The sequence below is a fragment of the Anomaloglossus baeobatrachus genome, unplaced genomic scaffold (assembly GCF_048569485.1).
Source record: "Anomaloglossus baeobatrachus isolate aAnoBae1 unplaced genomic scaffold, aAnoBae1.hap1 Scaffold_133, whole genome shotgun sequence".
Lineage (NCBI taxonomy): Eukaryota > Metazoa > Chordata > Amphibia > Anura > Aromobatidae > Anomaloglossus > Anomaloglossus baeobatrachus.
This window is the reverse complement of record NW_027441903.1, coordinates 132,345-144,232: the sequence shown is the minus strand read 5'-3', so window position 1 is coordinate 144,232 and position 11,888 is coordinate 132,345. Positions and strand designations below refer to the sequence as shown.

Genomic DNA, 11,888 nt, shown 5'->3' with positions numbered 1-11,888 from the left:
GTTGACTTTCTGTAAAATTGTTTGTTATTTCGTATTATTTTCTCCTACTGCTTTCTCACTAACTGAGGTACAATTGCCAGTTGGTGGGTGTATACTGCATAGGAGGAGTTAACCTTTTTTGCATAGTGTCGCCTCCTAGTGGCAGCAGCATACAACTCATGGTCTTGTGTCCCCCAATGAAGGCTCCAAGAAAGAGATTTTAAGGTGATTAGCCAAAATCTACTTTTTTGCCTAGTGTCACCTCCTAGTGGCAGCAGCATATACCCTATGGTTTCATGTGTCCTCAAATGAAGACTCGGAGAAAGAGATTTTACAATTAGTACCCAGAAATCTTCTTTTTGGAGACATGTTGATTTATATGCACTAGTCACTTTAATGTAAGATCTTGTCTGTATATATGCAATTCTGATGTGACTGTACCCCTTATAGATTTATGAGTTTGACCATGTGTATATCATGTATTGTATGCCCATTTCAAGTCCCTCCCTCTGTTATGTTATTAAGCACCCAATTTTTATGTGTATTCACCAGAGCCCCTTCTCCCCCCCCCCCCCTTATTTTGATAATAAAAATATTTGCACATTGTACTTCCTTTCCTCCTGTTTTTCATACAATTACAAATGTAGTATAGTTCTCCTGATATATAGCCATGTTTCTTACCTCATGTGCAGGGCATTGCAGCTTAGGTATTCATGGCAACTTACTAATTGTCGCTACATGAGTGGATGTAACCATGGATGCCGAAGCTGCAATGCCCTGCACATGAGGTAAGAGAAACACCACTTGTTAGAGAACAATACCCATACCACACCAATAAATATATGAAAACCACTAATAATATTGTATAGCAATCATAAGATTATAATAATCAGTGTGGGGGTATATTGGACCAATAGGACCATTCGGATTTATATATATATATATATATATGTATATATATATATATATATATATATATATTCCCCAAAAAAGGAAACTGAACAAATGGTCATAAAAACACATTTTCTTTATTAATATTCATTTAAAAACAATTAAACATTTTATGCATATACTTTTTAAAAAACACAACCATTAGCTGGAAGAAAAGGGCGTCACGAAGATAAATGTATGTTTAAACATACAAAGATATGGGTAAAGTGCAAGGGTTAAGGAAGGTTGTTTAAATGTAATTGTATGTAAGAACATCAAGCACTAGAGAAAGTGTGGCCAGAGGTCATGCCACAAAAAGTCCAGCGCCTGTTGCCACCAAAGCAGCCATTATAACCAGAGTAGTTTACCCAGACGTCAGATTACACGTGAAAGTCATAGAGGGAACCAGTTCTATATAACGACAAAACAGTCAGTGTCAGAATCTAGCATACAAGATAAGGCAGAAAAGGGGTTAATGCTGCGCATCAGCCAAATGAAGACGTATAATGTTGATGAAGATGAGTATTCTTTTATTTCATAGGTCTACGCGTTTCAAGGTGACAACCTCTTCCTCAGGACCAATGCATCAACAACAAGTCGACTTGTTGTTGATGCATTGGTCCTGAGGAAGAGGTTGTCACCTTGAAACGCGTAGACCTATGAAATAAAAGAATACTCATCTTCATCAACATTATACGTCTTCATTTGGCTGATGCGCAGCATTAACCCCTTTTCTGCCTTATCTTGTATGCTTATCCACGTGGGGCTGCAGCAGACGCCATTATCTCATGCGCACTAGTGGTTGTGACTGTCACAACTGATCCAGGTGAGTGTATATTTTCCAGGTGTACCCCACTGATCACTTTGGTGTTACACTATCAGCGCTCCTTATTTTCAGATCTAAAGTGTCAGAATCGACACAGAGATACACATGGTAGTGAAATATTTACCAGGTAGTTAGTGGAGTACTGGTTCCTAAAGCTGGGTTTACACACTGCAACATCGCAAAGGACATCGCTGTAACGTCACCGGTTTTGTGACGTAACAGCGACCTCCCTAAGTCTCTGCTAAGTCTCTGGTGAGCTGTTCAAACAGGCAAACCTGGCCAACAACTCAACAGCGATCCGGACCTGCAGAGCGACCTAGCTGGTTGTTGGGGGCGTTGATAAGCAGCCTTTTGAAAGGGAAGTTGCTAACAAAGCCTCTGCAAAGTCTTTCACACACTGAAACTTTCCAGCGATGCATGCTGCACAGCTGGAAACAAAGGACCTAGGAATGGTCCTGAACGATTTGTAGCGATCAGCAACTTCCAGCAACTTCACAGCAGGGGCCGGGTCGCTGATAGGTTTCACACACTGCAACATCGCAAACAACATCGCTATTGCGTCACCAAACCGGTGACGTTACAGCGATGTCGTTTGAGATGTTGCAGTGTGTAAACCCAGCTTAAGTTTAACGTGACGCCCACACCCCCACACATGAGGTAAGAGACATAGCTATAGTAGGCGAACTATATTACATTTCTAATTGAAGGTATCTGCTAATGTTATTATTTTTATTACATCTACATATTGGGATAGGATCTTGAAGATGGGAATTTATGATTTTTAAATGCATGAATTTTTAGCTAAAAAGCATTTGAACTTAATCACTCCCACTAAACCTGGCAGATAGGATTTCAATGCTATTTACCTGCTGATTACCACTCTATGCACTGGTGTAAATTGTATTTTTGTAAGAAATAAGTTCCCTTTAATGTTGCTGAATTGAGAACTGTCACAGTACAATACTGTCTAGATAGGATCAACCTTTCTTGAGATTTTAATCTTACATTTCTATATGTTTCTTAGGTGTACAAGGCGCAAGTTTTCTTTCCTCACAAACCATGAACAATAGCAATGTGTTCGGTGGACAACAAACCACAAACCCCAATACACAAAATCAGAATGCAGCTATGTTTGGGCAGACAACATTATTTGGCCAAAATGCAACTGTACAGCCTGCCCCTGCATTTGGACAGCCATCTACTGGCCAGTCAGCCCCTATGTTTGGACAGCTCGGTAACAACCAGTCTGTTTTTGGTCAGAATACTTTAAGCCAATCTTCTTCTATCTTTGGACAGACTAATTCTGTTCAAACTACTCCAGCATTTGGCCAGGCAAGTGGTGGACTGTCGGCCCCTACATTTGGCCAGGGTTCTTCTTCAGGGACACTGTTTGGTCAGGCTCCTTCTGGCCAGTCTAATTCTATATTTGGGCAGGCCACCGCTGGGCAGTCTGCTCCTACCTTTGGGCACACAGCTAATACATCAGTGTTTGGACTAGCAACATCTGGACAGACAGCTCCGCTGTTCGGACAGTCCAGCTCAGGGCAGTCTGCTCCTTCATTTGGACAATCCACTAATCAGTCGGCACCTGCGTTTGGGCAGGGCACGTCTGCACAGTTTACGCCAATATTTGGGCAGAGCACCCCTAGTCAGTCACCACCTGTGTTTGGACAGACAACATCTGGTCTAACCGCTCCTGCATTTGGCCAGGTTTCTTCTGCTCCATCTGCACCAGCCTTTGGACAGGTTACAACAGGACAGTCTGGCTTTACCTTTGGACAGACTGCTAATAATCAGGCTTCTACTACTTTTGCACAACAGTCTTTGGGACAAACTGGTCCTGTGTTTGGGCTGGCAACTACCGGACAGTCATCTTCCCTCTTTGGACAGACAACCAATACTCAAACACTACCTGCATTTGGGCAGACTTCTACGGGGCCACCTGCGCCATCGTTTGGACAAAGCAGTAACAATCAATCATCTATATTTGGACAAATTACTCCCAGTAAATCTGCATCTCCTTTTGCCCAAGTACCATCTAGTCAATCTACATCTCTCTTTGCCCAAGCGACTACTAACCAATCTGCATCTTTCTTTACACAGCCTACAACTAGCCAGTCAGCCTCCCCCTTTGGAAGCAATACTTCTATATTTTCCCAGGCAACATCTGAGTCATCAGCAGCATCTAGACAGTCTGAGGATGGCTCAAATCAAGGTCCACAATTTGGACAACAATCCGCTAGTAATAGATTTTTGTTTGGCCAGACACCCTCCAACCCGACCCAGACACCTATGTTTGCGCACAATGTGACTGGACAAAGTTTTAGTCAGGCAGGTTCTACGCAATCTGGGCCAAATAGTAGTAGCCAAGTGTCTGCATTTGGACAGGTAAACAGTGGACAAAGTAATATTTTTGGTCAGTCTCCTGGCTTCCAACCTCCATTTAGTAAGCAAGAATCTGGTTCTATCAGTGCACAACCATCTTCTGCATTTGGAATTGCACAATCTGCACAAGTTAGCAAGACAGCAGCCACTGAGAAAATGTAAATTTTTGGTCAGTCCTCAAATATTTCCACTGTGCAGACTGGAAGTGTATTTGGTACCACGACACAAATAAGTACCAGTTCTAGTGCTGCGGACTCCACTTTTACACAGGTAGCCTCCAATTCAGAGCACAGTTTCAAACCTCCCGCTCATACAACTTTCAAACCAATCCTACCGGGAGCAAATAAATTAGATGAAACATCGGCATCATCTTTTAGCATGTCAAGTAAAAACGAGTCAAAAGATCCACCCCTATTTGGAGCTCCTACAACGTCATCGACATCTGGGAACATCAACTTCTTCTCTATGTCTTCAGAGAAGAAAAACAAAAGTGAAGCAGGAACACCCAGACCTTCATTTGCAAGTGCCAATAGTAGTTTTACTAGTTTTGTTGAAGAGCCAAGAAGAGAGGAGGGACAAAAAGGAGTAAAAAGAAAACCGGAGTATGATCGTTCACCACATAGAAATTATGTCACCATCTCAGGTGAAGCTTCTTCAGATCCCCATAGCGAACATCCACCTGTCAAGAGGGCTGGTCGATTGAACCGGGATTTAAAAGGAGGAGCAAACATCTATGTCAGGAGCTTGTTTGATGTTGTAAAAAGTCAAATGAAAACTCATCGGGGAAAAGAAATTAAAAAAACAGATAACGTTACTCCACAGGCCAAGGTGACCGATGCCGATTCTCCATCAAAAACTCAACCAATTGTAAGACCAATTTCTACTCCCAATCAAACTGAATCTGTTAAAACTAGCCCAGCGAGTTTATCAAGTCAAGTGACTTTTAATAAGTCCCATTTGCAAGGTACAGGTCATACAACATCTACCAGAATGGTTTCCTTTTTGGGGCCAAACCAGCAAGGATCTCCCAGAGACTATTCTTCACCTGGTCCTAGTGAGTTGATACCTGGAAGAATTCGACCCTTACTGGAAGAAGGTGAGCTGCTGCCTGAAATTCAAGGTGAGAGCTTTTTTTTCCAAAAGTACATTTTCTGTTATATTATGTCCGTAACCAATTATATTATAAAAAAATAAATCCTGAACTGTAGCGTTGTCTGATATTGTCTTGGAGGCTACACAGTGCTCAGATAAAAATCTGTTACTGACCCTCCACTTTTCCAGCCAGTCTTTGTTGATGGGCTGCAGTGGTGACGTCACAATTACAACAGACATGATGGCTGCAGTCAATCCTTCGGCTCAGTGTCTTGTGTCTTCATGAGCATCACCACTGAGCCCTGTGATGTCACTACCGCAGAGTGGGGAAAGCATCAGAAAGCTGCACCTGCGGAGGGTTACTAACTTTAATCTTATTTTTCTCCTAGAGTAAACCTATACACACACCATTTTAGAATGGGAAAACCCTTATTTGTCTGTGTCATTATATATGTCTCCTTCTTTTGTAAAGTCTTGGTTTTTTTTTAACAGCTATCCCCTCAAGCTCTGTGGCTAGCAAAGGAGAACGTTCTGCTGGTGCTCAACACACTGTTCCAGTCTCCCCCAGTGAGATGACCACTTTTTTTATTAGGAATGTGCCTAATAAATTTAATAAAAAAAACATCATGGAGGATTTCTTTAAGAAATATGGGAAGATTCTGCGTATAAACTGCAGGATAAAGCAAAAAATGGCATCTATCCAATTTAATAACCATGTGAGTAAAAAAAAAAATAATAATATGCTTATACCATTGATTGCAGCGTCATTGGTTAAAGAGGTAATTTGGTTTTGTATTGGGATCTGAGTGAGGTTGGTGACATCACGTTTTTACATATCTCCCAGCTTCCAAGCGTTAGTGATGGGTATCGTGCACCTGTTTTATTCATTTAAATTCTACAGATTCATCCCCGTGATTCTTTCACAATTAAAGGATATTGAGGAAAAAAAGTAGTTTAATCTGCGCTCCTGCAGGAAGGGATCCAAGTACACAGATGCAGTTTATGGGCCGTTTATTCGACGCTTTTGAAAGTAATCCAACTTCTTCATCAGGATTTCACCATGTAAGGCTATGTGCACACAGTGCATTTTTCTCGGCGTTTTTGCCCGTTTTTCGAGTGCGTTTTTGTTCAGAACACTGCATGACTTTGCTTCACTAGCAAAGTCTGAGTTTTTTTTAGCTACGTTTTTGTGGTGCCCACAAAAATGCAGCATGTCAATTTTGTTTGCGCTTTTCACTGCGTTTTCCTCCCATTGAATTCAATGAGATGTTGAAAAACGCAATGAAAAACGCAAATATAGCTGCGTTTTAGTGCGTTTCTATGACTAAAAACGCAGCTATAAACGCAAGGGGTGGGTAGTACAGTGACATGTACAGGAAGAGGATTCCTTCTGTTGGTAAACACAGAAGCGTGAATTCTCCCGGTACTGCCACCGGAGGTGGAAGGAGCTGCGAAATCAGAAGTGAATGATAGAAAAAGAAAATGTCATATTCACCTGTCTGCAGACTCCCGACATGTCTGCTCCCAGCTCCTCTCCCGGTACTGCCACCCTTGCTCCGGCTGTGTGCAGACTCCCGGGCACGTCCGATAGCTGCAGGACCTGGCGATGATCAGCGGATGCGGTCACCTGACGCATCAGCTGATCGTATAAGTCTCGCGGTGAGGCCAGCTTTTTACCACCCGGCCGGCTTTTAAACAGCTGATGCGGTCAGGAGACTTCATCAGCTGATTACCGCAGGGTCCTGCAGCGATCGGACGGGAGTCAGCACAGAGATGTGTAGTTTTTTGTTTTTTTTTCCTACTGATGCATCAGCTGATTGTATAAACGCCGTTTATACAATCAGCTGATGTGTGATGTGATTCACATCCTTGAACCTGACACATCATCTGATCGCTTTGCCTTCCAGCAAACTGATCAGATGATATTGGATCTGGATTGGATATCGCGGGACCCTGACCCAGGATTACTGCGGAGGGGGGTCTTCTTTATATCAATAAAGATGGGAGTCACTAATTGTGTTGTGTTTTATTTCTAATAAAAATATTTTTCTGTCGTGTTTTTTTATCGTTACTAGAAATTCATGGTGGCCCTGTCTAATATTGGCGTGACACTATGAATTTCTGGCTTAGGGCCAGTTGATAATATACAGCTAGCCCTAACCCCATTATTACCCAGCAAGCCACCCGGCATCAGGGCAGCTGGAAGAGTTGGATACAGTGCCAGAAGATGGCGCTTATATGAAAGCGCCATTTTCTGGGGCGGCTGCAGACTGCAATTCGCACCGGGGGTGCCCAGAAAACTTGGGCACCCTGTACTGCAGATTCCAATCCCCAGCTGCCTAGTTGTACCTGGCTGGACTCAAAAATTGGGCGAAGCCCACGTCATTTTTTTTTTGTTTAATTATTTCATAAAATAATTGAAAAAAAAAAAGGCTTCCCTATATTTTTGGTTCCCAGCCGGGTACAAATAGGCAGCTGGGAGTTGGGGGCAGCCCGTACCTGCCTGCGGTACCTGGCTAGCATACAAAAATATGGCGAAGCACACGCTATTTTTTTTTTAAGGCAAAAAACTCCTGCATACAGTATTGGATGGAGGATGCTGAGCCTTGTAGTTCTGCAGCTGCTGTCTGCTCTCCTGCATACACTAGTGGATGGAGCATGCTGAGCCTTGTAGTTCTGCTCCCCCTGCCTCTCCCTCCAGAATGCAGTCCTGGATGAAGCATGCTGAGCCTTGTAGTTCTGCAGCTGCTGTCTGCTCTCCTGCATACACTGGTGGATGGAGTATGCTGAGCCTTGTAGTTCTGCTCCTCCTGCCTCTCGTTCCTGCATACGGTCCTGGATGGAGCATGTTGAGCCTTGTAGTTCTGCAGCTGTCTGCTCTCCTGCATACACTAGTGGAGAATGAAGAACATATTGAAGAAGGAAATGACATCAGACATTTTTTTTTCAACAATCTTTAATGGCATTGTTCACTCATAAAAAAAAAAACAACATAAAAATGCAGTGAGTAAAACCGCAGCAAAAAATGCACAGAAACGCATTAAAAACACATGCTTTTTTTTGCTGCGTTTTTTTGCCACGGGTGCATTTTTGTGCGTTTTTTGCGGCAAAAAACGCAGCGTCAAAAAAATGCAGTGTGTGAACTTGCCCTAACCAAATGGTCCTTGCAACAGCTGCCACACCATCCAGATCTCATCAGTGTTGCGTCTTCACAACCTCACAAGGAGAGCGAATCCTGTTTATTCTCCCCTGTCTCCTTAGATAAGACCCTTTTGTTTGCTCTGCAGCTTTCCTAGAATCATTCTTGCAGAATTGTAGTTTGATTAGGAACTATAGGCCTGATTCAAGAGCAATAGACCAGCGCTATTCACCCCGGTCTTGCTGAGGGGCTGTACTGGAGTCAGACTCTCCTCATTTATCAAGACCACTAGACCAGCATTGTTCACCCCTATCTTGTTGAGGGGCATGCCTCTTCCTGGATCAGTTCAGTCAGAGAAGTGGCGCGAACCTTTGTGTACGCCTTGCCCTAAATCCTACCCCACTCCCTGCTAGCGTTAGTTTTGTGGTGTAGCAAACTCCACGGCTTGTTGTCATGCCCCGGCTCTATTCACTTTGTTTCTAGCTGAAGAAAAATAGTGTGAGATGACAACACCAAAAGCTGCAAAATTTTTTGCCAAAACATGACAACTTTTTAAAACTTTACACCAGTAGGCATGAAAAATTTGAGAATCGGGCCCTATTAGTACACTTACTAACCAAACCTTAGTGGTTTAGTCCTCTTAGGCAGGTAAAACATATGTATTTGTAAATCTGTATACATAAGGGTATGTTAACATGGCTTTTTTCTTTTTTTTTTTTTTTAAACCTTGTTTTGATCAGATTATCTCAGAAAATTGCCTTAAAAAACCCCTCCAATCTTCCTATTCTTTTTGATGTAAAAGTGACTTGCTTTTCATAAGTTCAGGCTTTTGAGGGTCTTTTAACTTTTTTCAAAAAAAGTGGGTAAAAGAAGTGAGCAGACCATTCTTCGGGCTTTTTCTGCTAGGAAGACGCTCCAAATGTTACAATACAAGTCAATAAGAAGGCTTAAAGGGAACCTGTCACCAGTTTTTCGGCCTATAAACTATGGCCACCAACACCGGGCTGTTATATACAGCATTCTAACATGCTGTATATAAGAGCCCAGGCCGCTGTGTAGAACATAAAAAACACTTTAGAATACTCACCTAACAGTCGCGCTACGGTGTATTTGGGTCAGATGGGCGTCTCTGTTGTCTTGTGCCGGCGCCTCCTCTTTCGGCCATCTTCGTCCTCCTTCTGAAGCTTCTGTGCATGACGCATCCTACGTAATACACACTCGCCGGTCCCGCGCAGGCGCACTGCAATACTTTGATCTGCCCTGCTCAGGGCAGATCAAAGTGCGCCTGTGCAGGACCTCAATGCCGGCAAGTGTGGATGACGTATGACGCGTCATGCTCCCCGGCGACAGAAAAAGGACAACAAAGATGGCCGAAAGAGGAGGCACCGGACAACGGAGATACCCATCTGACCCAAATCCACCGCAGCGTGACCATTAGGTGAGTATTATAAAGTGTTTATGTTCTACACAGCGGCCTGCGTTCTTATATGTTAGAATACTGTATATAAGAGCACCGGTGGTGGTGGCCTCAGCTTATAGGCTGAAAAACTGGTGACCGGTTCCCTTTGAAAATGGTTGGAAAATGCCTGGAGATTTTTCTTGTTTTAGCATTTTTTTTTGCAGAAAAAAATGCATGTTTTATTGTTTATAAAGTAAAAAAAACACCCCCTCCAAAACATTTATATAGAGTAGCAACAAGAAACGTTAAAAAGTTGCTTCAGGTAACATTAACAAAATGGTAACCAAATTCTTCAGGATTTGAAAACAAAAAAAAAATCTGTTTATTCCTGAAGTGGTATCTGCATGAAAAACTTGAAGTTTTCACTTGCTTGAAAAAAAATTAACTTATTTAATGATTTTTTTGGGAAAAATAGAATCACATTTGGGATGTTGTCTATGTCTTTACAGAACTCTGCAGCTGTGGCCAAGAAATCAGTAAAAGAACTATACAAAGACGCTGTTGGTTTTTGGCAACGGAAAAAAACTAGTGAGTGTTTAAATCGCCTCATTTATGTGTTAGATGTATGTACCGCCATGTGGCGCCACTGTATAGAATCTAATTATTAAGTTAGTATGCAAGAGAAACAACACTTTTATTGAAGAATCTCAATCAAATGGCGTGGAATGGAGCAGACATGATTGATATACAGACATACAGGTGACATATTACAGTTCTAGTGTTAGAGCCATGATGTGCCTGGGCTCTTAATCTCTGTAAGGCTAAGTTCATGTGTCCTGTAGTCATCTGGTTGGGAAACTGATTTCTGCTGGATCCGTTGTGGTTTTTTTTTTTGTCATGGGAGTCTATGGACAACATATCCATTAATGGATTGCTATTTAGACATCCGTTGTACTTGCATTTGTAACGGGTCTGTTGTTTTCTTAACGGATCCATTACAAATGGACGATAAATAGTAATCCATTAACGGATCCATCCCGCATAAGTCAATCAAACAGGTACAAGGCACTCTCAAGGGTTAATTTTCATATAATTTATTCCAAAATAGTTTTAAACGTGTGACGTTTCAGCCACTAGGTGGCCTTCATCAGACAACTGGTATCATAAACTGTCCAAAATTGGACTGTCAAGGCAACGGTGTCCACCGCTATGCTGTGGACGCAGCATAGCGGTGGACACCGTTGCCTTGACACTCCAATTTTGGCCAGTTTATGATACCAGTTGTCTGATGAAGGCCATCTAGTGGCTGAAACGTCACATGTTTAAAACTATTTTGGAATAAATTATATGAAAATTAACCCTTGAGAGTGCCTTGAACCTGTTTGATTGACTTACGGTTTGGAAACCAACAAGTGCACCTCGATATACCTCCACTATATTGCCTGTGCCTTATCCTTTTACAACCATCCCCCGTAGACTCCACATGTTAAAAACTGATCCGGCCGACATCCGTTATTTAACAGACAAAAAAGTTGTTTTTGCAGAATTTTTTTGCTAATAAATCCATGATAACGGATGGTTGCAGGACCTGTGAACCTAGCCTAATACTTCATATTTCTTTGTCGCTCCATTGGGAGACCCAGACAATTGGGTGTATAGCTTCTGCCTCCGGAGGCCACACAAAGTATTACACTTTAAAAAGTGTAACCCCTCCCCTCTGCCTATACACCCCCCCGTGGATCACGGGCTCCTCAGTTTTATGCTTTGTGTGGAAGGAGGCACACATCCACTCATGCATTCTCATAACTTAGTTGTCGGTTGGAAGAAAAGTGGACCCCCACGGGGTCCCCGGCATGCTCCCTTCTCACCCCACTATGTCGGCGGTGTTGTTAAGGTTGAGGTACCCATTGCGGGTACAAAGGCTGGAGCCACATGCCGTTTTCCTTCACCATCCCTTATGCGGCTCTGGGAGAAGTGGGATCCTGAGCGGTCATCCATTTGCTGGGACCGTGCTCTATCCGCAGCCCCTGGTGGAACCTGCCGGACCGGAGCCTTTTCAACCCTAGGGATCGGGCCCTGCTACTTAAAGGTACTCTGTGTCCCCTTCGGGGACTGTACAGGGAGCGCACCTTCTTCCC

At 42.9% G+C, this 11,888-nt stretch overlaps 1 pseudogene; it reads left to right on the top strand.

The window, feature by feature from the left end:
- The first annotated feature begins 2,794 nt into the window (after positions 1-2,794).
- The window catches only part of LOC142260560 (germinal-center associated nuclear protein-like), an 87,937-nt pseudogene continuing 78,843 nt past the window's right edge, over positions 2,795-11,888 (top strand).